Here is a 23,866-nt window from a genome sequence, read left to right on the forward strand (position 1 = left end):
CTACCCCTAAACCTACCCATAACAATTTCTTTAAACTACCTACTGTTATAAATAAAAGAATGACAGACAAACAAGCATAATCACAATAATTTATTTTTTGCGAAAATGTCAAAAGTGGTACCAAAAGTAGTTCAAATGATGATGAGTTCCAGTCACAGTCCTCTCTGGCGGTAATAGTTTTTTATAGGGTACAGAGCAGAATTTAACTTATTAATCCATGAAATTATGATAAATCCGGCTTCTCTCCGTGAAGGCGCACACTCATTTCAAATGTCAATCCACTGAAACACGGCATGTCGCAATCTGTGACGAAGCAGGTGAGAACCAATGAGCGTTCGATATCAGTGCCGTAAACCATGTCGTAACGCTTCTCGAGGGTGGCGCTACTTTCAAATTTGAATCATAACGAGCGCGAGCTTTGACTGTGACGGTCGCTGTTGCTGAGAATGAAGATGAAGATCGATGGATAAAGGGCTGAATTTGGATCTGTTCCTTACAAACATATGGATTCTAAAGATTTGGAGTACAGCGAACAAATAAAATGGATGTTATTTGTGAATTTATGTTGTGTTTTGGTGTATCTTATGGTTGTATTGTCAGTCGCTGCATAGGAGAAAACGCCTTCTGCGTCTCACAGCAAACAAACTAAATATTACAAAATGGTTAAACAATTACAGAAATGTTATTCATAAGGTTTCAAATTGTAGTCTTGTTTAACATTATGTAATCCTCCGAAACGAGCAGCACAAGTCACGAACAGAAATGTTATTTCATATTAAGTAGATGAGTAAACTGCTTTCAATAAATTCGACTAAAAACATCGTTAAATCATTAAAGCCACGATTTTAATATTAATACATGGGAATTCATATACATTCACACTTTACGTTACATGTCAATGTTGTACGTTTTTGTGTGTATGAAAACGTAAGTAAATGTACGTGTGGTAGAACCACAATTTACGTAAAAATACACACGTATTCTCATGAGATCACGTTGTCAATTCATATAAAACAGCCATATTTGCAGTTGTGCCACCCTGACATTTGAGAATTAACAAATTGCAGTGCAAAAGTTTTTAATTATCTCAACAGCTTTAAGACTAGATATTTATAAAATTTGTTTATATATATATAGATTTGTATATATTATGTATAAGTTCCCCATACCCTGCTCTTTCCACTACACCAGTGTCCTCCACTATACTCAGCTCTTCTCCTACTTTTTTACTTCCTTCTCTCTATATGATCTCCTTCTATATGTTCCACGCTTCCTTTCATTCTCATCACACCCCTTCCTCTATCCACACCACCACCTCTACGCTTACACATCTTTCATTTCTCCTTCTCTTGCATATTCTTATTCCTTTCTTGCTCTATTTGTACTTTCCCTTTCTCTGTTACATTGTGCAATTGTGATAAAACATTTGTGTAAACTGCATGTCCTATGTTGTGTGTATTATTAATCAAGCGGATATCAGTTTGGGGCTAATTTTTATAACTTATTATCTATTTATGTGTAGCTTCCTAACTTTATGCTTGCAGTTTAACATAGAAGTGTTTGTTTAATTATAATACCACAACAATAAATATCTTTATAGAAATGTTCTTATATATTATAATGAAAAAGACATAAAATTGTCTCTTTATTTTAAATGGACAGCATTACATTTAATCGTGTTGCAACTTGAAAAATGTGTTTATTGAGTTCTAAAAAAGTTAAACATTTAATGATCTATAAGAATTTCACAGATTTCTTTGTATAATAATTATATAAAACTGTCAGTACACCACAGTTATACACATGATCTGTACTTGTGCACTGATCAATGCATTTATTTTCATTCAAAGGATAAAAAAAAAAAATAGATTCAAAAGATTCCTTATCATGTGTTAACATTATCACAGCCTTCATCTTTCGGTCAAAATGGCTGATAGTTTAGTATTTGCCGTTAGCATCATAAATTCATGAAACTAAGCATGTTTGCTCAGAAGTCATTCTGAGCATTCAGTCTCCATATGTACAAAGTTTTGAGAAATTTGGACTTTGTGCACACAAGATATAGAAATAATTGTCATAATGGGTTTTACCAGATACATATGGTATCTCCTAAACTGTTAAAGGGTTAGTTCAACCAAAAATGAAAATTCTGTCATTAATCATTCACCCTCATGTTGTTCCACACCCGTAAGACATTCGTTCATCTTCAGAACACAAATTAAGATATTGTTGATGAAATCTGACGGCTCAGAGAGGCCTGCATTGCCAGCAAGATAATTTACACTTTCAATGCCCAGAAAGCTACTAAAGACATATTTAAAACAGTCCATGTGACTACAGTGGTTCAACCTTAATGTTATAAAGCGATGAGAATACTTTTTGTGTGCCAAAAAAACAAAATAACGACTTTATTCAGCAATATCTAGTGATGGGCGATTTCAAAGCACTGCTTCATGAAGCTTCGGAGCTTTACGAATCTTTTGTTTCGAATCAGTGGTTCGGAGCGTGTATCAAACTGCCAAAGTCACGTGAACCATTGACATTTCGAAACACTTATGATGTAACGAAGCCTCATTTACTGAAATCACGTGACTTTGGCACTATTTTTGATGAAATCCGAGAGCTGTCTGACTCCTCCATAGACAGCAATTTAACCACCACTTTCAAGGTCCAGAAAGATACTAAAGACATTGTTAAAACAGTCGTCGTGACTACAATACCTTTTGTCCACAAAAACAAAACAAAAATAACGACTTTATTCATCAATATCTTCTCTTCTGTGTCATTCTCCTACGGAGTTTACGTTCAGCACTTCCAGGTTCTACATCAGAACGCTGACTCATTATTGGCCGGCTCCTGCGTTAGCATCACACGCATTCGTCGTGCTGCTCACGTGTGCAGCGTCGGCCAATACTGAGCCGGTTTTCTGAAGTAGAACCTGGAAGCGCTGAACGTAAACAGTGTACGAGAATTGCAACAGATGGATAAAGTGCGATCTGTACTGTTGATTGGTTCAGACTGCCAGCCTGTTGAACCCGTTCTGTTAGGAGTAGGAGTTGTCAAGTCAAGTCAAGTCACCTTTATTTATATAGCGCTTTTTACAATGTAGATTGTGTCAAAGCAGCTTTACATTGATAACTGGTACATTATTTGGCTGCACAGCAGCTCTTAAAGAATAGTGTCAATGCAGGCAGATCAAAGCACTGTTGAATATCAAATGTCAAGTCAAATGTCAAGTGTCCCCAACTAAGCAAGCCAGAGGCGACAGCGGCAAGGAACCCAAACTCCATCAGGTGACATCAGGTGGCAGACAAGTGGCAAATAGGTGTTTAAATGGAGAAAAAAACCTTGAGAGAAACCAGGCTTAGTTGGGGGGCCAGTTCTCCTCTGGCCAACAGTGCTTTGTTACGATTCAGGTAGCTATCATAAGTCCAGTTGTGGCCCGAATCATTCAGCTATCAGTGTTACCTGAGGATTACTGGTGTTTAGATTCTGTCCCTGAATTTGAGGGCGGCTGTACAAAAGGCCCGGAGTCCACAATGTTACTGCAGCGGCACGTGCTGAGGCGGAAATCAGACTGGAAATAGAAAGCAGATGCAAAGTATGTGAGAGGGTGAAAGTTTGTTCTAACCAGTTTCATTCTTAGTAGTCCATCAACACTTATCACCATTAAGTTTGAGTCTGTATTGGGTTACTGTGTGCGTACATGTGAAGCAAGTGAATATTGATGATTTATTTTCTGTTGTTACTGAGAAATCAGCAGTTTATTTTCTAGATTATAACAGTAGCCAATTAGCGACACGCTGCCTGTATTACTCCTCTTATTTTAGTATATTTCTGAGTATTTTTATGTTCTACTTCAATTCGAGATGTTATCGCACACTGTGTTATCATGTGATATTTTGGAGATGATTATTACAGTTTTTCTCGATTGCTAACACACTATAACTGATTAATTTGACACAATTTCCCAAACCATTTATTCAGTTCTCAAAACAAAGACACATTTCTCAAACCTATAAAACTTGTTTTCACACACATTCCAATTTTCTTAATGATTTCTACAAAACTCTACACATAAATGCCCTTATTTTACAGTGGTTTAACCATGTTCTCATTCAGAAAACACAAACACATAGTATAATTAACTCAAGTGTCACTATATAAACTCAAATAGCATACATTTATCCATCAGTAAACATTCAGTAGCAAAAATGATGACACACCAATCAGAATCTTGGGATATCAGGATAATATAAACAGGAGCACAGGTGATTATGCTTTAGAAATTGCATCCTAGAACTGGCGTGTCGACTGGTGTGTCTACTGAGTTGCTGTTGGATGCTTGCAATTGCATGATCGCATCTGGCAAACTATGGGACCGATTTATCATATATTTCCGTATATCCATTTTTATACTGCCTTATGGTAATCTATCTAGCCATCATTGATGAATCACGCACAATTGTAAGAAGCTCCCTGATAGGCTAGCGTTACTAGGAGACAAATCTCCACCTACCACCAGTCCGACAGTCATGTCAGATTTTTGCCTGATATTTTTTTAGTGTTTATGGTATGATTAAAATTCGATTCAATTTAAAATTAGTAATGTTTTATTTTTATTTTTTTTATTGCAATTACACATCACATTTTATGTCACATTGTACTTATTTAATTACGTTTTTACATTTTCTTCTGCCAGGCTTGGGACGCCGGGCCTGAGGGAACAGTGGATGAAGTTTGGTTTTCCGGGGCAGCAACGGAGTTGCACACGTATGTTTGTTTGCAGTGAGTAAAACTGCATCAAATGTCAGTGTTTTTGCAATCGGCGCAAGTGCATATAATGTAAACAACGCGAACGTTTTTGTTCCCTTTTTATTTAATGATGTCGCAGCTTGCAGACGATCTCTACGCAAAAGCTGCGCGCGCTCGTGACTCTTTAGCTCTGCCCACGGCAGGCACGCCTCCGGGAGCTCGGCTTTTTTCGGAAAGACTCGGTACAGCGTATGTATCTTTTATAAATATGATAAAACTAAAGACTTTTCGGAGATATGAAGGATGCACTACTACTCTATAGGTACTCAAGATTAACATGAGATTGGCAGAAACTGTGTGTGTTATGTATCCTTTAAAGTTGTGAGAAAATGGTGAATTGTTTCATGAATTGTGTGTTAGCAATTGAGAAAAACTGTAACATGCGGAGATCAGTCATAGCGCCCTATTGTGAAAAATAATCACTCAATATTGTTTATTAATGTCACTGTTATATTCAGACTGAATAAAGTTTAATTATTTAAGTGGATGTTTATATTTGTGGAACACATGTTTGTATGTATTAAATTTATTTCTCTAGTGTTCAATTTGTTACAGAACCACACATGTATACTCATGCAAGTCTTCAGTGAACTAAGAAAGAATCTAAACACTAATTTCTGAGAGATAAACCCTTTTGTGGAGGAGGGGGTTACTTTTGTTTTTGGTTTGGAATCTTTTCTTGGAATTGCCTTTTGACATCTCAGTCATTTTTGGTGCTAATTCTTCCCTCTTAGCCCAGCTCTCTTCAGCAAATTACATTCTTTGTTGGTCTCACTGGCCTCATTAGCTTCAGAAGGAGATTTTCTGATAGATTGTGGTTAATTACATGTCCCCTATATATCCGTCTTTGTGGGAGCAATCAAAGTCCCTTAAAGAGAACCCCTGGTATTAGGACTTGTATGGCTTAATATAATGTAAATGATGTCTCTAACTGAAATATGTAGTAGAAAACCCATGAAAGATTTACGTTATTTAAAAAATCCATGACATATTTGGACAATGGGTGTCGCCATTTTGTTTAGGTGCACAGTGTGTTCTATGTCTATGACGTCAAATGGTTGCACTCATTGAGCTACTGACACTGCTCTGTTGCTATTTTTACTGCAACACAACTCAGAATATAATATACTATGCCACATTGTGCAGCTTTTGGTTGTAATTTTCAGTCGATGAGCCACAAGAGAAGTGATGTAAGTCTTCACTGCTTTACTAGCAATAAGAGGAGAAAAGAATGGGAAGTTGTGAAGAATGTGGACGAATAAAACTTCCTAAAGATCTGCGTCTTTGTTCTTTCCAATTTAGGCCTGATGACTTTGATACTTTTCTTCTGCGTGTTTTGGTGCAACGGTAATCTAGTAACACATACAAGTCTTAATACCCACGGGGTTCCTTTTAAAACACGATCAGCCTTTTCGATTTGAGCCAGAGCGCAACATTAGTGAGGATGAAAACATTGAAGCCGTGCAATGTCTCTCTGGCTATTCGAACTACTGTTGTATGATTGACGTGTTAAAATCATCTGATTGCCTAAATGCATTACACACAGTTAAACATGCTGAGAAGATGATGCTGTTTTATGATATCACAGATATCCCGAGCGTCACAGCACACACGAGCTTTGAGGCAGTCTGTCTCAATCGAGATGTGTTATGGGCTGCCCACGACAGGCGCGGCATTTGGTTAAAGCACACTTATATCCATCGCAGCTGTGGTCTACTAAAAGCCTCAAAGGCACCAGGGCTAAAGTGAATAGAACAAAGACGCAGTTCTTTAGGAAGTTTTATTCGTCCACATTCTTCACAACTTCCCATTCTTTTCTCCTCTTATCGCTAGTAAAGCAGTGAAGACTTACATCGCTTCTCTTGTGGCTCATCGACTAAAAATTACAACCAAAAGCTGCACAATGTGGCATCATATATTATATTCTGAGTTGTGTTGCGGTAAAAATAGCAATAGGACAGTGTCAGTAGCTCACAGAGAGCAACCATTTGACGTCATCGACAAATAACAAAGAAACATGTTTTGCAGTTATCATTTTGTGTCCTATATATACCCTATATATTGTATTGTTATATATTGTGTTGACAACTCATCAATTAAATATTTACCGTCTTATATTCTGCATAATTGGGTGTTTTTAAATAAACACTGACAAAAACTATAGTTTTAGGGCTGGACGATATGACGAAATATACAAACCTGATTCCAAAAAAGTTGGGACACTGTACAAATTGTGAATAAAAAAGGAACGCAATGATGTGGAAGTTTCAAATTTCAATATTTTATTCAGAATACAACATAGATGACATATCAAATGTTTAAACTGAGAAAATGTATCATTTTAAGGGAAAAATAAGTTGATTTTAAATTTCATGGCATCAACACATCTCAAAAAAGTTGGGACAAGGCCATGTTTACCACTGTGTGGCATCCCCTCTTCTTTTTATAACAGTCTGCAAACGTCTGGGGACTGAGGAGACAAGTTGCTCAAGTTTAGGAATAGGAATGTTGTCCCATTCTTGTCTAATACAGGCTTCTAGTTGCTCAACTGTCTTAGGTCTTCTTTGTCGCATCTTCCTCTTTATGATGCGCCAAATGTTTTCTATGGGTGAAAGATCTGGACTGCAGGCTGGCCATTTCAGTACCCGGATCCTTCTTCTACGCAGCCATGATGTTGTAATTGATGCAGCATGTGGTCTGGCATTGTCATGTTGGAAAATGCAAGGTCTTCCCTGAAAGAGACGACGTCTGGATGGGAGCATATGTTGTTCTAGAACTTGGATATACCTTTCAGCATTGATGGTGCCTTTCCAGATGTGTAAGCTGCCCATGCCACACGCACTCATGCAACCCCATACCATCAGAGATGCAGGCTTCTGAACTGAGCGCTGTTAACAACTTGGGTTGTCCTTGTCCTCTTTAGTCCGGATGACATAGCGTCCCAGTTTTCCAAAAAGAACTTCAAATTTTGATTCGTCTGACCACAGAACAGTTTTCCACTTTGCCACAGTCCATTTTAAATGAGCCTTGGCCCAGAGAAAACACCTGTGCTTCTGGATCATGTTTAGATATGGCTTCTTTTTTGACCTGTAGAGTTTTAGCCGGCAACGGCGAATGGCACGGTGGATTGTGTTCACCGACAATGTTTTCTGGAAGTATTCCTGAGCCCATGTTGTGATATCCATTACAGTAGCATTCCTGTATGTGATGCAGTGCCGTCTAAGGGCCCGAAGATCACGAGCATCCAGTATGGTTTTCCGGCCTTGACCCTTACGCACAGAGATTGTTCCAGATTCTCTGAATCTTTGGATGATATTATGCACTGTAGATGATGATAACTTCAAACTCTTTGCAATTTTTCTCTGAGAAACTCCTTTCTGATATTGCTCCACTATGTTTCGCTGCAGCATTGGGGGAATTGGTGATCCTCTGCCCATCTTGACTTCTGAGAGACACTGCCACTCTGAGAGGCTCTTTTTATACCCAATCATGTTGCCAATTGACCTAATAAGTTGCAAATTGGTCCTCCAGCTGTTCCTTATATGTACATTTAACTTTTCCGGCCTCTTATTGCTCCCTGTCCCAACTTTTTTGGAATGTGTAGCTCTCATGAAATCCAAAATGAGCCAATATTTGGCATGACATTTCAAAATGTCTCACTTTCATATTTGATATGTTATCCATATTCTATTGTGAATAAAATGTAAGTTTATGAGATTTGTAAATTATTGCATTCCTTTTTTATTCACAATTTGTACAGTGTCCCAACTTTTTTGGAAACGGGTTTGTATAACATTGATATAAAAGTGATCACTCCGATTTAGTCCTACCTATATTGTATTTATATAAAGCGTTCACAGGCCGATTTGCTTTTTTTATTTCCCCAGCGTCGAAATCAGGCACATATAAATGTCAGGAAAAACGATTCCTGGCTGCATGTCAATATCCATGGATAGGTTTCATGTCATAAGGAACACTTTCGAGCCCAACCTTTAGTGTAATCTTTTGTTTTACTCGCGTTTTCGCAGTTTCCCCTATTAAATCCAGTCACGCAGCAGGTTCTTTTGCCACTCAGCCCAACTGAGGGAGCGCGTTCCGGCAGGAAAGTGACTTCGATGCATACCCTCAATAGGAACCGGAGCTTCCAACGGCCGCTGCAGTGAGTTTACCAATCGGCGATTGGCTCTTATTTAGAAGGCGGGACTTATTCCGCCATATTGCGCGTTGCAGTTTCTCCCATTCATAATAATACGAGTGCACCGTCTTTCTATATTTGGAGCAAAACACTGTACAAGTTAATGAACAAATTAATAAGTCTGTACAAATTCTACTCATTTGTGAAGACTGGATGTTTTTACAATACCAGATCATCTTTGTCCATTGTACACTTTCTCAAATTCTTGACTTCCAGAGAGTAGTACATACTTCTCTGATCTTCATCATTCTTTGTTTCAAGTATCACTTTTACCTCTTCTAAGATTTTGTATAGAGGCTGGAATATGGAGATCTGCCCACAGACCTCCTCCTTTTTTCATCCAACACATCACAGTGGTCTCCATTTGTTCTATCCTTAATGATAAAGGTTTCAAGAACATAAAGGCTTTTTTTAATTCTGCTTAGCAAGCAAAACAGCACAAAGTGCCTGAAAACTGTTCAAAATTGCAGCATCTGTTTACTGTGTTCTGCAATCTGCAAAGGTAGAGAACTCTTGTCATAACCCTTCTTTCTGATACTAACATCCTTGATAATGACATGTGCAGAGCATAGATGTAAAGCAGTCATTGTCTTAATTTCTGCCCATGTCTCTCACATACAGCATAGTTCTTTTCCCAGAACAAATCTATTCTTTCTCTGTTGAAGGCAGGAACTCCTTCCTGCACCAAGGCCTGGTTGTCGTTAGTTTCCACTTCCTGTATTTTGAGGCTGGTGTACTTTGGCAGTTTCAGCTGAAACTGCATCAGCCAAAGTGGAAGAGATAGAATACCATGTCCATTACTGAGCATTTCGCAAACAGGAAGAGGTGAAGCATCTCTACCTCCTCCAGGCAAGATGAGTGCGTAAAACAGCACAGTGTTCTGATATCTTTGATACCACACTTCCGGCTGCATATAAATACATAGCACAGGTGCTTTCCTCATGCACCAAGATGCTAAAGGCCCCGATATACTTCAAGCAAAATCGAAGAACGAACTGATATGATGTCATTTCTAACAAAATCAGGCCAAAATAAAGTTCATTTTGTGTTCGTTTCAGGAGTTTTGCCAATTGGTAAAAACCTTCAAACTCCCATTGGTCCATGATGATGTGCAGAGGCTCCGCCTTCTTTTACGTGGAACTCTTCTCTGGTTCATTTCTTCTGTTGAGTCCGTCGAGGTCTGCAGGTGAAAACACGAACACACTGGAGAGTCACTTTATAGTGAAGTTGTGCTTCTGATGAAATGAGACACTGACACTGTTTTTCATGTTTAAAGGATTAGTTCACTTCTGAATGAAAATTTCCTGATAATTTACTCACCCCCATGTCATCCAAGATGTTCATGTCTTTCTTTCTTCAGTCTAAAAGAAATTAAGGTTTTTGATGAAAACATTCCAGGATTTTTCTCCTTATAGTGGACTTCAGTGGTCTCTCCAAGCGGTTGAAGGTCAAAATTAATTTTAGTGCAGCTTCAAAGGGAATAAGGGTCTTATCTAGAGAAAAGATCGGTCATTTTCTTAAAAAAAATACAACTGTATATGCTTTATAAACACAAATGATCGGCTTGCAAGTGCTTCCACCATTCCGCTTTCCGTATTCTTCAAAAAGCATATGCTGTATGTCCTACGCCTTCTCTATTCTACTTACGGAAAAAACGGAACTGGCGCCACGTTCGTTCCGTAAGTAGAATAGGGAAGGCGTAGGACATACAGCGTAAGCTTTTTGAAGAATACGGAAAGCGGAAGCACTTGCGAGGCAATCATTTGTGTTTATAAAGCATATACAGTTGTATTTTTTTTAGAAAATGACAGATCGTTTCTCTAGATAAGACCCTTATTCCTTGTCTGGTATCGTTTAAAGCCCTTTGAAGCTGCACTGAAACTGACATTTGGACCTTCAACCGTTTGGAGACCATTGAAGTCCACTATAAGGAGAATAATCCTGGAATTTTTTCATCAAAAACCTTAATTTCTTTTCGACTGAAGAAAGAAAGACATGAACTTCTTGGATGACATGGGGGTGAGTAAATTATCAGGAAATTTTCATTCTGAAGTGAACTAATCCTTTAATACTGTAAAACTGTTTGCTTTTAAAGGGAGAGTTCACCCAAAAATGAAAATTACCCCATAATTTACTCACCCTCAAGCCATCCTAGGTGTATATGACTATCTTCTCTCAGACGAACACAACCAGAGTTATATTGAAAAATATCCTGGCTCTTTCAAGCTTCATAATGGTAGTGAATGGGGCTCAAGATTTTGAAGCCCAAAAAAGCACATCCATCCATCATAAAAGTAATCCATACGACTCCAGGGGATTAATAAAGGCCTTCTGAAGTGAAGCGATGGGTTTTTGTAAGAAAAAATATCCATATTTATAACTTTATAAACTAGAATAAAAGATCCATCCTGCCTTGTATCAACATGCAAACTATATACAACAAATAATCAACTTAAAACACAAAAACTGTTGACTCTTAAGCCCATTGTATAATGGTATTTTTGCATGAAAAGCCTCAGTCATCCCTGAAAATGAAATTAATATGATTTTTATTAATAATATATTTACTTTGACCAATGAAAAAAAACTATGAGTCCTTATAATTTATGTTCATAAATAATGAATACATTCCATACAGTAAATTATTCACAAATTCGTTAATTAATCATAAATTAATATATCTTGATTATATCACCTTGAAAAAGAGGTGGAGCTAGGATGCTCTTTTAGTCCTACTCCTTATGTTTTATTCAGTAAACTGTTTGCGCAATTAATTATAGATGATACAGAGATAAGAGTGGTAATCAAAGACACAGAACACAAAATATGTTTAATATGCTGATGAAATTAAGTTTTTTTAGGAAAACATTCCAGGATTTTTCAGCTACCAAATGTCAGTTTCAGTGCAGCTTCAAAGAGCTCTACACGATCCCAGATGAGGAAAAAGGGTCTTATCTAGAGAAACGATTGGTCATTTTCCCCAAAAAAATGAAATTTATATACTTTTTAACCACAAATGCTCGTCTTGCACTCATCACGTGAGAAAGGTCATGCATGACGTAGACTGAAGTACCGATCCAGTGTTAACAAAGTGAACGTGCAAAGAGTAAGTCAAACGCCCTTTACAAAAAAGGTAAAACAATGATGTTGGACAATTTTGAAAGTGGAGGAGAAAATGAGATGGAGTTTTTCACTCTACCGCGGTACTTCCGCTTACGTCACGCGTGACCTTTCCAACGTGATTACGTAATGTGTGGAGCATCACAGAGCAGTGCAAGACGAGCATTTGTGGTTAAAAAGTATATATATATATTTTTTTTAAGAAAATGACAGATGTTTTCTCTAGATAAGACTTTTATTCCTCGTCTGGGATCATGTAGAGCTCTTTGAAGCTGCACTGAAACTGACATTTGGACCTTCAACCCGTTGAACCCCAGTGAAGTCCACTATATGGAGAAAAATCCTGGAATGTTTTCCTCAAAAACCTTAATTTCTTTTCAACTTAAGAAAGAAAGACATAAACATCTTGGATGACATGGGGGTGAGTAAATTATCAGGAAATTTTAATTCTGAAGTGAACTAATCCTTTAAAATATATTTGGGAATTACTGCATTTTAACAGTGGAGCTTTTGGAAATTTTAAACCTGTGTTCAAAACAATCCCGCACCCTGTTCTGGCATTGTCATATAGTACACACAAACAGTATTACTTTAATATGAATAGTACTACCTTGAAACCGATAACAGTGTCTCTTGATCATTGATGATAACAGACAGACAGGTCTCTGCTCTCCTTCAGGTAAAGTTCTTCATGGCTAAAGCAGCGGTGTGCGACCAAGTAATCGATGTAGCTCGAAGGTTGTAGCCCCCTCTGTTGGCGAAAATAAAAACACTTTTTTGCAGTGCTGTGAAACAAGCACAGGACACCAAAAACTGGGACTGTCTTGTCACCCTAGTAAACAGGGGACTCAGATGTTACTGAGGACGGACTTGTCTAAGAATTTCGTTTTGGCATTTGGTTAGTTCTCATTGGTTAGTTCACATCTATGACCACTAGATGTCATACTGCATTCAGACAACACTATGTTCAACCATGAAAGTAAGCATGAAATCAAAATGGACCCTTTATACTTATACATTCTGTTGCATAAACATAATCAGTCTTAATTTTCTTTGTCAAACTTGACCAATGTAACTTTTTATGCAATAGATAGATAGATAGATAACATGTTAATGTCTATAGCGAACAGGCTGAAGATTAGCTGATGGGTTGTCAGTTTTAAGTGATAAGTTGTTTCCTCACAAAGCCAGTTTATTCAGCGCACTGAAACCTCTCCTCCTTTGACATCCATTAAAGAAACAGCCACTTAAAGGGATAGTTCACCCAAAAATGAAAAGTTTGTCATCACTTACTCACCCTCAAGTTGCTCCAAACCTGTATGAGTTTCTTTCTTCTGTTGAACACAAAAGAAGATATTTTAAAGAGTGTTGGTAATCAAACGGTAGCCATTGACTTCCATAGTAGGAAAAAAAAAATACTATGGAAGTCAGTATAGGTGCCATCAACTGTCTGGTTACCAACATTCTTCAAAATATCTTCTTTTGTGTTCAACAGCAGAAAGAAACTCATACAGGTTTGGAACAACATTAGGGTGAGTAAATGATGACTGAATTTTCATTTTTGGCTGAACTATCCCTTTAATTGTCTCCTCCCCAGTGTACCGCAGCACTGTATTTTTATTTATTTATTTTCTGCTGACCTTGTGCACAGCAATGAAGAGGTGACACCCTAAAATATCAAAAGTGCAAAATAGACACATTGAAAAACATCAATGTTCATGTTTGACTTTTCAGAACATGAAAAGTCAAAGAATCCAATACTAACACTAGATTCATTTTATAGATGAACTAAAATGACGCAGTTGCAGTTGTAATTACTGAACAACAAGAAGTGATTATAATTAATAATTCAAATGTGTGGAGTGCTTTTCACATAATACAGTTGATTTATAAAGCTGGGATAGCAGAACATTAAATGATTACACACTTCTGCAATGTATTATTTATGTGTAGTTTTAAAATGCTAATCAAAATGTTGGGATTGGGTTATAACAATACGCAACAGTAGAACTTGCTGTTTCTGTGAGAGCCACAATCTGCGGTGAATTGCTGGACAATCACCATCTTGTCTATGCATTCATTTGTCTGGAGTAAAGTTTTTCCAGATGTACAAATGCTTCCAGACGAATGTGATACTCTAGGGTTTACGGCTTGTTAGTCGTGCACAAGCAAAGGGTCGTAAGGTCACGGACTGTTGAACAGACATCATGACTGATAAAGAACTCAGAGCTCTGTTTCTTTGTCTCCTTCAGTCTGAACATAGAGATCTCAAAGTGCACGGCAGGCCATGTAGCATCTCATAATGCACATAACTGCACATAATGTAACAAAATGTTCATAATGTAATCATTTTCTCAAAATGTAATTAAAATCTTGAGCTCTACATTATGAGAAATGTATTACATTAAAACTCACCAAAAACACTGTCATAATTATCATAATTGTAATAGCTTTTTTAAACATAAAAACATTGGTATTGCTTTACAGTATTATAATATTATTTTAATAAACATAAAAGCACTGGTTTTAATTTACAGTGCTTTTTAAAAAATCTAAATACAGTCTTAAACTACCTACGAAATGCACCAGATTTAAATATTCATGCACTTATTATTATTATTTTTATTACAGGGGATTTTCTAACTTCTAACTTTCTAACCTCTTCCCTATATATTATTCATTGAAGCTTACTGTATTATGTTAAGAGTATTGTCAGAAAAAGATCGAGTGAGCGAGTTTATTACCTGTGTTCAGATTTAGCATTTTCCTTCAGGTCAGTCCTATGTTCATAATAAAAAATCTGTTAAAATGTCAGATGTATTATCTTGTCCTTTTAACAGTTAAGGGGTTTTCCCTGTGACTGACAGCACTAGTCAAAGCATTTGTCAGTTGCGTCTTGTTCCGTGTTTACAACAATTCAGTCTTTTCAATGTAAAAGTCTTCGCTACTGACTGACACACTCATAAAGACAGTCTTTGCCGCCATCTAATGGCGTAATAATGTAACTTCTGTTGCTGTTCACGGTCAGGGACTATTTTTTCGGGCAGAAGGAAGGCTTTTAGTGAAAGTTTACTTCATGAAGGTTGCATTGATACATATTTTTGGCCTTAATATTTGTATTGTGTGGTAACCGATGGGATCACTCGGGGTCCTAAAGGAGACACGATTCCTGGGGGGACTATATTTCTCACCATACCGGTCTGTTCTGTGTATGCAGTTCTTCTTTGACTACATTGTGAATCGACGTCCCCAGGGCACGGCTGCCACCTTGTGGATAAAGTAATTACTGCAAAAAAATTTAAATAAATAAATGCACGTGTGATCTGCGCGTACTCTTCTGATGCACACTGTACACTGACCCTCGCGTACGCGTAAAAAGTGAAGTATACTTTGGGCTTAATACTTATTATATTAAGCTTTATTATTACATTATGAGTTGCTACAGGCCTGAAATCTTAAGACATTATTAATTAAAGTAAAGATATGATAAATACATCTTTTAAAGTTTCTTCATGTAATTTGTCTACTAACATGCATCACATTCTTTTCAGACCTACAAACATAATTTTCACCATCTCAAGTAATGAATTTTGTTTGTGTGGAAGAAATGCCAGACTCCTTTGTCATGCTAAGGCTAGCATTGGATGCATCCTAAATACACACAATTAAATCATATTTTTCACAATAATAATCAAACATGCTCTTAACAAGAATTTAATTCACTGATTTAAGTCCCCTCACAGCCTTTTATATCTATTTACATACAATTGTTTTGTTTAATGCTGTTGTTTATCACTATGTTTTTGGCCCCTTTTTGTGCTGCCAGAATATAAAAAGAATGGTATCTAGGTTCAGAGGGAAATCTGACTCGTAACTCATGCCATGCACGTTATGAAAAAAGACTTCCTGCATGTGTTCAAGTCATCAGCAGTCAGTGAGTGTGCAGACATGGAAATTCTTCAAAGGGCAGCTCAAGTAAAATGCAGACCCCTAATTCTCTGTGTATTTAAATTTAATCATTTAAGCCCAATATCCATGTGCTGTATACATCTTGGCATGGATAACAGATCTATGCAGTCTTAACATGCTATAAACAAGAAACGTTATATTTTCTGTCTGACTTGGAACTGTTTCAAACAGATAGGTAGAGCAGAACATCTAATCCTCTTTGCACGGCACAGCACAAACATTTATCTCTTTTTGGGTGACTAATAAATAGATTATGCCTGAAAAGTCCATTTTGAAGGTGTAAAAGTTCAATATTCTCCAATGTAATAAGTACAAATCAACGATGGATGGCATAATGGCGTGTCTGAATTGACGTAAGAGTTGAACTCAGGACATTTGCAGGACATGTGAGCTTTAGAAGCGACTGGAGGTACAGCATATGGCCTGGAAGTCATTAGAAAGAGAAAATACTATGGCAATCGGTTACTTCTTATGCTACAGCAGCCCCCTTATACCCTGGGGATTTTCAAAAGAAGGCCAGTGTTTAAAGTAGCAAACCACACAAATAAACATTTTCAGTTTTTACTATATGGCTCATACTGGTCTTGAATGTTAGGATTAGTTTCACATTGCCAGGCTTATCGGCATTAAGTTGGGTCCGGTTTGCGGCTTATCCTTGCCCAAAAAACGCCCACTTAAAGAGGCAACATTTCTCAGACCACATGAAAAACAATCACAGTTTGTTTTATGCAATTTAAGAGTGGGTTTAGGGTGATTGTGCTTGTCATTTCCCTGTGCAATATGGTCAGAGAACAAACTATGTTAGTTAAAACTTAACTAAACAATGAGACGTGGTGTTTTTGTTTCCCTTAACTCTTAAGGTAGCATAGGGGATTGCTCTAACAAGATGCCTCAAGCTAATCCTAGCCAAACAAACTAAAGAACAGGCCAATGAATACAACATAGAAAACAAACAAAACGCTTGACATGGGCCAGACAATGGCCTTAGTGAGGAAGATGGATTACTTTATTGTCTGTGTACAACAGTATACAAATCTTAGGATTCTTTTCTTGCATGTTTTATGACCTTTATCTGTTGACGCAATGATGCAGTTGCACTACAAAACAATTCTCAAGAGGGTGATCAGGGTGGAGTTTAGATATCCTACTTATTACACAGTTACTTTAGCAAGTAGGTCAACGTGAAACAGACATTAAATATTCGTTTGAGTTTACATTTTTTCATTAGTGTGATGCGAGAGACATGAGCACAGCTATGTCAGAAATTATATACAGTATCAATTGTACAGATTAGCCATCATGATCATGACTGATATGATTGATCCACCACAATTAAGTATTCCAGAAAGCCATGACATGAGAGAACATTCAAACTTTTATTACTTCTGTTCAATTTGGCAGCATAACGAAGCTGGCATCCATTCAAGTTTTTGCTTTGTTTATTCAGTTAAAGGGGACCTATAATGCCCATATTACAAGATGTAATATAGGTCTCTGGTGTCCTCAGAATGTGTCTGTGAAGTTTCAGCTCAAAATACCCCACAGATCATTTATTATCGCTTGTCAAATTTGCCGCTATTTGGGTGTGAGCAAAAACACGCCGTTTTTGTGTGTGTCCCTTTAAATGCAAATGAGCTGCTGCTCCCGGCCCCCTTTCCAGAAGAGGGCGGAGCTTTAACATCTCGCGCTTCGGTTGCTCAACAACAACAAAGCTGGAGAATCTCACGCAGCCAAAATGAGGATTGTCAGTAACGGTGTTCAGCCTTTCATTGTTCAAACCGGAGTCGACACTGATGGAGAGACTCAGGAAGTTACATCTTTTAGAATGAAACTGGACGTTTCTGAATGTGGATAAATTCATGTAGTTGCTGTGGAGTTGATTCAACTCATCGACTAGCATGTGCCGTCATGTTTTTGAGCATCTTTTGTGCAAATCCAGCGTTGAATTGACCCTCGTTTGTGAAGCAGTCCGGTGTAAAATGACGGCATGGCAACAACACTCAACTACAACAACTCTTCTCTAAAGCAGCCCAACATGGCCTCACCCCCTTTGTTGTGTGTTCTCGGGGGCGGGGTTTATGTAAATTTTAGGATTAGTGATGTCACCAACCCGGGAAGAAGCTCATTGTAGTTCCTACAAGCCGTTTGTTGTAGTCCTTAAAAAGCGATTTCTGTAAAAGAAAATATCTCCTTTGCATTGAACTTTGAGCGTTGTAACTTTGCAGATGTTGTTTATGCTCAAACAGCAACATTACACACTAAACTAACTAAAGTTAAAAAAGTGAAATCATAGGCTAATCAACCACCCCTTTAATAGTTTTGCGTATAGCACCGTATAGCGTCCATATAGCACATGTTTACATAGAAAAACAATGGAAAAGTAGCACATTGGAATGGAAAATCGCATTCTGTGTGAACAGCCCCTAAGGGCTTGCTTTGAAAAATGCAAAACTTTGGGCAATGGGGAAAAAAAAGGTCTCAAGATGCATTTTTTAAAAGTTGAACTGATTTTAACTTGAGCACCGCATTTTTAGAACACCATGTCATGCACAAGACACTGCAAAAGACGCAAGATGCAAGTGCAACGGTCATACACATCCATCTAGCGCGTGTTTACATAGAAAAACAATGGAAAAGTAGCGCATTGGAATAGAAAAATGCATTGTGTGTGAATGGCCTCTAAAAGTGTATTTTGTGTTCATTTTATTGCAGATCTTCACACACTAGATGAAAAAGAGGTTGATGTTAGAAATTCACTAAGTATTAACAAGCTTGGCCTTGTGTTGACTCAACTTTGCCCTCAGCTAGAACAGTTGTAAACCCTTAATAGCTGAATGCCTGTGTAAAGTGACATCCATTTAAATGTCCAGGTTTGGGAGTGGAGTAATAACGAGCATGACATCATTTTTTATAGTAATAACTAATACAGAGTTTCTCAAGCCTATAATTTCAGCGATGTTTAGATAAGAAGCTACAAAATTTCTCTGTATTTATGATCTTTTAAAGTGTTTTTAAATTGCTGTCATAAATGGACACAAGAGAATCTCACAGGTGAGGGTACTGTGCTCATATTGGTAGCTGAAAACAAAATCAGTCAGGAATTCTGCAAAACCTTCTGAAGTGTTCTGAGCAGATTCTGTGTTAATAAAACAGAGACCTTGTTCTGTCAGGTGACCTGACAAAAGAGTCATGCTTGGTAAGCATTTTACGATTGTTCTGGTTAATCTTAAACCTTTGATCTAATACCCTCTTTTCCCATGCCAGATTCTTCTCTTTTCCATATGTTTGTATGCATTTGTCTATGATTCAAAAGAAACGTACATGTCTATAAGACCATGTATATATCGTCTCTACAAACAAAGCGAATCATTTTGTGATACATTTATTTAATGTATAAGATATTACTTATACACCGTTAGATCCACTGAAATGCTCTTATTCATCATTAAAACTGCTTGACTGAAGAACTGGGAAAGGCTGTTGTCTGACAGTAATTCCACCTGTTACACAAACTCACATGTTGAATCCAGTTATTCATTAGTCAGCTACTTATTGATGCTTTTCTGTTCTATCTTGAATAATGTGACGCTTCCATAACGTGACTGTATCCAGTATAGCGTTGTTCCCAAAACAGAGATGTAAAGTGCTGTTTCTCTGGCATTTTCAAAGGCTCATAAAATATAATACTGTGGCTTGGCTTGATACACAGTCTAATGGTCTAACGAAATTCAAATTTTAAGCATCTTTTACTGTACCAATTTTTTATGGACCTTAGGCTTCCTATTTGAGCCAATGCAGATGAATGAGCGAAGATATTTTAGGGTGAGACCAAAATTTGATTGGGTGTAGCGAAAACGTGCTACGCTATAAATGTTTTTTGCTGTTTTCACAGTAATATTACTGTATTCTCAACTATTCCCTACTGGAGAATCTGCATACAGTATGTTACTGTAGATTTTGTTTTCACATTATTATTACTGTACTCTCAACAGTTTCCTACTGTGTGTTACTGTAGATTTTCAATGCATTCTGTGAAAATATACTGTAAATCTAAATACAGTACTAAATGACCGCGAACAACAACCACACACCTCCTCACACAACGGCTCTGTGATAGACCGATTGTCGATGAAACCCCACATATGGTAGGTTAACTTTTTAATCACTTTATACATGTTATTTGCAAGTTAAAAGGTTTTAGTCAGTACGTTTCCGAATATCTGAGTGAGCACTCAATTTCCGAGTCAAGCTGTACTAACTGGCCTTTTCCTCCCTCAGTGTCGCTGGCAGACTGGCGGGGAGGCTTGACGTGAAGATGTAAGTCCTAGGAGGAGTATACGTTAAATTGGTAGGTATACGTTAAAACACATGTATACACTTTTATTATTATTCTAATGTTATTTGCTCAATTTCCAAGTAAAGCTGTGATAATTAGTATTTACCTCCCGGAGCGGTGCTGGCAGCCCACGAATATTTTAAATTGGTAGGTCAATTTTAAAACACATGTAAACCTTTCATGTTGTTATGCTTTGTACAGAGGGTATGTTTACACGACAATGATGTATTTAAGTACTAAGATGATAATTGTATCATTTTCAAAAATTTGCACTTTGAAACCCATTTTCAAAAATTTGTGTTTTTAGGCCCCCAAAACACTGTTTTCGTGTAAATAAACGTCCAAAATGCATAAAAATCTCGCAATTCTGACTTTACATCACGCAATTCTGACTTTATTTCTCGCAATTCTGACTTTATATCACGCAATTCTGACTTTATTTCTCGCAATTCTGACTTTATTTCTCGCAATTCTGACTTTATATCACGCAATTCTGACTTTATAACTCGCAATTCTGACTTTTATTTCTCGCAATTCTGACTTTATATCACGCAATTCTGACTTTATTTCTCGCAATTCTGACTTTATATCACGCAATTCTGACTTTATAACTCGCAATTCTGACTTTATTTCTCGCAATTCTGACTTTATATCACGCAATTCTGACTTTATTTCTCGCAATTCTGACTTTATATCACACAATTCTGACTTTATAACTCGCAATTCTGACTTTATTTCTTGCAATTCTGACTTTATATCTTGCAATTCTGACTTTATAACTCACAATTCTGTCTTTATTTCTCGCAATTCTGACTTTATTTCTCGCAATTCTGACTTTATATCTTGCAATTCTGACTTTATATCTCACAATTCTGTCTTTATTTCTCGCAATTCTGACTTTATTTCTCGCAATTCTGACTTTATATCTCACAATTCTGTCTTTATTTCTCGCAATTCTGACTTTATAACTCGCAATTCTGACTTTATTTCTCGCAATTCTGACTTTATATCACGCAATTCTGACTTTATTTCTCGCAATTCTGACTTTATATCTCGCAATTCTGACTTTATATCACGCAATTCTGACTTTATTTCTCGCAATTCTGACTTTATATCACGCAATTCTGACTTTATATCACGCAATTCTGACTTTATATCACGCAATTCTGACTGCGTGATAGAAACTCGGAATTGCGAATAAAAGTCAGAATTGTGAGAAAAAAGTCACAATTATTAATTTTTTTAAATTTTTTTATTTAGTGGCAGAAACAAGATTCTATAGTTTTAAGACAATATGTATTCGATGGTTATTGTTGTATACTGTTACTAATTAAGTACTCTTTAAGGTTTGAAGTAACTCTTCAAACTTTTATTTTTATATTTCCAACATTTATTTTCCACTGGCACAATGTGTTACTGTGATTTTACTGGTATGGCTATAATTGTATTTTGTTCATTGATGAAATATGATTAATATGCTGCTAATTCTATTTTATTGAAGTTCAGCTATGAAATGTAAAAGATGAAACCTCAATAAAGCTTGTGTTATTGAATATATAGAGTAACAATTAAATAAAATAAAATAAATAAATAAAAATAACAGTATAATAATGATGCACTTTATCTTACAGTGTGCTTAAAACTACTGTAAAGAAGCTTGCTGGCTATTTGTTGCCAGTAAGTTACTGTTGATTTTACATAATTTCTTTTTACAGTGTATGATTGGTCAGCGCAATGTGGCCGTTATCAGTTTGAGCAGACAGTGGGAGGAGTCCAACTATTTGTGGATTTGTGTGCATGTGTTGATGCTAGAAATGTTTCAAAATCCACAAATGCACAGGAAGCGATTCACAAATGAATGCCAGGCAGAGTTGTGTTACTATTTTATTTATTTGCAAATTTAATTCATTTTTGTGAAACTCCTAACATATATTTGTGGTTCTCATTCTATTTTGTGGATCATAATCTATTTATTTGAAATAACAGAACAATTCTAACCCCATAATGATGTACTTAAGTCCTTTAAGTGGTTAAACTAATTACATTTAATATCAATTTAAACTATAATACATTTATATTTAATTGTAAATAACATGCAGTTAAGTGTACTTCTTTTTCACATAGTTTGCCATGACAGAAGGCACTTGTATCTACTGTCTTTCAAGCCGAAGGCTAGTATAAATTGAATACTGGATGATAGTAAAGCTGCCTGCACTGTCAAAACAGAGCCAGGATTCAGTCCACTGAAGTCAAGGGAAATTTAAAATGCAGTAAATATGAGGTGGAAATGAGGTAGGAACCATAGAATCAACCGATGAAATGCCCAAGGCTGTTTGTCAGAGAGTATTATTCACTTGCTCTGCATATGTGACCAACATCAACTCCTTTTTTCGACACACAACACTATTAAGTATTAAACAGGACCATCTGTCAAACACAAGTTTATATTATTCATCATGGGAAGTGAAAATGTTTAATTTCAACTTTGAAGTATGAAAAGCCTTTGAATAGCCCCACATTTGATGTTTTCTTATTCCATACAGCTCTCCCTAGCACATATACCGTACTCTGAAGTTGGACGTGGTTGGACATTGCGTCACCTGCAAATACATCTGCTACTAATATACCTTATAGCGTTATGCTAACAGCATGAATTAAACAGTCAAACTTTCTCCAATATGTTCACTGACTTCATTAATTGGTTAGGGAATCTACATTACCATTCCACCTATTCTCATACTGTAAAGCAAATGATTAACTTAGAATTTTTGGACAGTTGTTTGGAAAAATATTGTTCTGAAAAGCTGATGTCAAGGAAAATTGATTACTGAGAAACAAACAGTGGTGAATTTACCTTTATCCTTTTATTGATGTTTGAAATGTTCAAACCATCAAATGAAGAGGAGGATTACTCATGTAGGGATTGGTTGCTTTATTGTACTGTGACCAAAAAGACATATCTTTTTTTTTCTCAAGTTGGTCATGTTGGTTCAATATGCCGTGATTCATTCATATGAATACTGCTGGCATTTCCAATTGTCTGATACACAAGTATTGTCTTGAGTACAGTGAACAGTCTCCTTGAGGTTTTGAGCAAGACGGAACAAGTCAAAGTGTATATGATGCCACAATGGGAAAAATGCCACATAGTCTATTGTGTTTTTCTTCTATAGTTTAAAAGGAACTGAGCTGTTTTGTTGGGTTTTAAATCTCTCTCTCTCTCTAAAAAAAGAGACAAACAAAAAACAGACAAACAAAACAAAGTTGCATAATGTGTATGCTTATTTGATGATAGCCTACAACCTAACTAACAAAAATATGTTCTTATAATGGTTTGCTAACATTCCCATTAATTTATTAGCGGAGTTTCCAGTGAAACGTGAAGTGAATCTTTTCAAAGTTAGCAAAAAAAAAAAAAAAGTGAATTAGGT

At 36.7% G+C, this 23,866-nt stretch overlaps 2 long non-coding RNA genes across 2 annotated transcripts in view; both read left to right on the top strand.

Annotated features, from left to right (window-relative positions):
• The window catches only part of LOC127504122 (uncharacterized), a 1,137,365-nt gene extending 1,136,806 nt beyond the window's left edge, over nt 1–559 (top strand). The window contains exon 2 of the long non-coding RNA XR_007927287.1: nt 315–559. This is a non-coding gene — a long non-coding RNA (uncharacterized LOC127504122). The remainder of the gene's footprint in view (nt 1–314) is intronic.
• Nucleotides 560–12,369: 11,810 nt separating this feature from the next.
• LOC127503824 (uncharacterized) lies at nt 12,370–20,767 on the top strand. Its single transcript, XR_007927227.1, has 3 exons — nt 12,370–12,551; nt 20,115–20,244; nt 20,378–20,767. It is a non-coding gene; the product is annotated as an uncharacterized LOC127503824 (long non-coding RNA).
• Nucleotides 20,768–23,866: the final 3,099 nt, after the last annotated feature.

This window comes from Ctenopharyngodon idella, chromosome 21, assembly GCF_019924925.1.
Source record: "Ctenopharyngodon idella isolate HZGC_01 chromosome 21, HZGC01, whole genome shotgun sequence".
In the NCBI taxonomy this organism is placed as follows: Eukaryota; Metazoa; Chordata; class Actinopteri; order Cypriniformes; family Xenocyprididae; genus Ctenopharyngodon; species Ctenopharyngodon idella.